Source organism: Ovis canadensis, chromosome 14 (genome assembly GCF_042477335.2).
Source record: "Ovis canadensis isolate MfBH-ARS-UI-01 breed Bighorn chromosome 14, ARS-UI_OviCan_v2, whole genome shotgun sequence".
NCBI lineage: Eukaryota > Metazoa > Chordata > Mammalia > Artiodactyla > Bovidae > Ovis > Ovis canadensis.
Genome location: NC_091258.1, coordinates 39,392,753 through 39,396,118, shown reverse-complemented (window position 1 = coordinate 39,396,118; position 3,366 = coordinate 39,392,753). Strand labels below are relative to the sequence as shown.

Genomic DNA, 3,366 nt, shown 5'->3' with positions numbered 1-3,366 from the left:
CCCTCTTAACTTGGCAAAGGAGCAGACATCACATCATTCTAATAGAGGTAACTCATTTAGTCCAACTTTTCTTGTTCTGTGTTCCCAGCTCCACAAAAATACCCTTTTCTCCCATTCCTTTCTATTTATCTTTTTCTGGTAATTTATTATGTAATTTAATTCATGATCTGAGAGCCAGAGTTTTTCTCAGTCCGAAGGTAGTGGAGTGGTAAGCAAATCTATTAGTATGAGGGGAATATAGGAGAAGTACGGCTGTCATTTATTCACTAAGAGGTTCAGATGTCAGACTTCCCTGTGGTCCAGTAGTTAAGAGTCCACCTGCCAAAGCAGGGCACGCGGATTCAACCCTTGGTCTGGGGAGATCCCACATACCTCCAGGCAACTAAGGCAGTGTGCTGCAGCTACTCAAGTTGACATGTCCTGGAGCCCGTGTTTCACAAGAGAAGCCACCTCAGTGAGAAGCCTGTACACGCAACTAAGGGTAGCCCTGCTCACCACAACTAGAGAAAGCCTGTGCACAACAACAAAGGCCCAATACAACCCTAAATAAATAAATATTTTTTTAAAAAGATGTTCAGATGCCTATTAGATGCCCTGGGGCTGCCGACAAGACTGCATAGACTGATATGAAATGTTCTGGGCTGTTAAGGAGGATGGTGCCTAGTGGAGAAAATAGTAACATAGGTGATAAAAGTGATAGAAAAAGTGAAAAGTGTTAGTCATCCAGTTGTGTCTGACTCTTAGTGACCCTATGGACTGTAGCCCACCAGGTTCCTCTGTTCATAGGATTCTCCAGGCAAGAATACTGGAGTGGGTTGCCATCTCCAGGGGATCTTCCTGACCCTAGGATCTTCCTGTCCCGGGGATCAAACCCGGCTCTCCTGCCTTGCAGGGAATTCTTCACTGTCTGAGCTAGCAGGGAAGACCAACAGAGCCCTGTACAAAATGTAGAAGTTCAGAAGGACTGGGGGGATTCTGACCTGGGCAGAAGAGGGGTTTACAAAGGTTTTACAGAGGAAGGGGTATCAGAAGGGGGCCTTCAAGATTGAGTAAGACTTTTCCAGCAGGCACACAAGTGCAAGGAGAGGTCAGCCCAGACCCAAGGATCAACTTTTAGTGAAGATGTGGATTAGGAGGGCAGGAATAGAGACACAGATGTAGAGAACAGACTCGTGGGAAGGAGCGGGAAAAGGAGAGGGTGGGACAGATTGTGAGCCTGGTGGGTTCCTCATGTCCAACTCTTTTCGACCCCATGGACTGTAGCCCACCACGCTCCTCTGTCCATAGGATTTTCCAGGCAAGAATACTGGAGTGGGTTGCATTTCTTTTTCCATGGGATCTTCCTGACCCGGGGATCGAACCCACATCTTGTGTCTCCGGCATTGCAGGTAGATTCTTTACCTCTGAGCCACCTGGAAAGCCTAATTTGATTAATACCAGGCAGTAATAAGCTGGTTTCCATTTCCATCTGCAGCTAATTTCTCATTGTTACCCAATGATACAGTTTCCAAGAGTGAAGATTAGCTGGGGATGGCTGATTGAACACAGCCATACACACCACCCTTCCTATTTCCTGCCTCACATGTTCTTAAGGATCCCTGCTGTATTTCATGTCTCTACATGAAACCCATAAAAACATAGGAAAGCAATAAAGAGTGCCACCAGAAGAGCAGATTATACATGAATTCCTATGAGATAGAAAGCAGATGGGATCAGATTGATAGAAAAACTGGAGCAAAGAAAAACACAGCTTAAACATGGATAGGGAAAAAAAAACTACTACCAAAGAAACTAGAACATTTGGGGGATATTCTAAGCTCAGTCAACAGACACCTGGAACCGGAGGAGGTGCTGGGGTAAGAGATGGGACATCTGTATGCATGAAACCCAGATCAGCGCTTGCTTCCATAGCACAGAGTAGAACTGGAAGAATATCAGAAAGATTAGCATGGCCCCTGCACAAGGATAAAGTGAACCTGTGAAGCATTACATATTTTTTTATAGTATCACCCCACAGATTACAGGCTAATCACAAAGACAATGTATTTTTACAAAGGAAAGAGCTGATGGTCACCACCCTACGCAAGTGATCAAACCTAACGCACTACTGATGGGGTAATCTGATAGCATGTGTCGACAGATGTCGTGCAGCATAGTGTATGCCGAATCCCCTGTGAAGTGTTCTTGCCAAAACAGTTAACCTGAATCCAATCAAGCCTCTAGATTCAACCTTACAAGAAATATGGAAGTGAGTGAGGTGGGTTTGAGAAAAAGCAAAACGACATTAAGAGGAAACAAGTAGACAGAATCAGAACGTGGAGCCTCCTAAGAGTAAAATAGGGAATCAGGTGCATGGACTGTAAGACAGAAGTTTCTGACCTCAGAAAGAATTAAGAGGATGCTTCGAAACCTTTTCAAGTATACAAAAATCTCCCTAGGAATCTTAAGGGCCTACCTCATCACTCCTCTCAGCTAGACAGTAGTACTTCTAAGACTTCTAAGGGGATGGTTCAATAGCAGCTGCAACAGGGAACTCAAGAAAAAAAAAGAGGCATCGCTTGGTATTCCCTGGTAGTGCAGTAGATAAGAACCCACCTGCCAATGCAGGGGACGTGGGTTTGATCCCTGGTCAGAGAAGATTCCACATGCCATGGGTCAATTAAGCACATGTGCCACAAAGGCTGAGCCCATGCTCTCGAGCGGTGGAGCTGCAGCTAGTAAGCCTGCATGCCTAGAGCCTGTGTCCCGCAACCAGAGAAGCCATGCACTGCAACAAAGGGTAGTCCCTGACCCCCGCAGCTGCAGAAAAGTCCATGCCCAGCAGTGAAGACCCAGTGCAACCAAAAAGAAATAAATAGATGCAATAACATTCTTAAAAAAGGCATCTCTCAAAGAGCCTGAACCTGATATCATAACGGGACGAGACTTTGGAGAATGCTTGAAAAGGGTGTGTGTATCCTGCATGCGAGAGAAAGCCAGATAGAGACAGTCTTCAAATTACGACGGTTCTACTTACATTTTTTTCATTTTTTTACAGTGGTGCAATATGCATTCATCAGGAACTGTTCTTCAAATTTTGAACTTTGATCTCTTCCTGGCCTTGGTGGTGTATGGTACGATCCTTTCATCTGATGCTGAGCAATGGCAGCAAGCCCAAATCTCCCGGACAGCCGAGCAATCATTGGTGGTGAACAATAAATACACCTACAGTCTGTACTCAGACAGCCACTCTGTTTTCACTTTCAGTGTTCAATAAATTACACAAGACATTCAACACTTTATTATAAAATAGTCTTTGTGTTAGATGAGTTTGCCCAACCATAGAATAATGGAAGTGTTCTGAGCACTTAGGGTTTCCCTTGTGGC

The 3,366-nt window shown here is 44.8% G+C and overlaps 1 pseudogene; it reads left to right on the top strand.

Moving 5' to 3' along the window:
• Positions 1 to 1,897: 1,897 nt before the first annotated feature.
• Positions 1,898 to 1,998, top strand: LOC138419899 (U6 spliceosomal RNA; annotated as a pseudogene).
• The last annotated feature ends 1,368 nt before the right edge of the window (positions 1,999 to 3,366 follow it).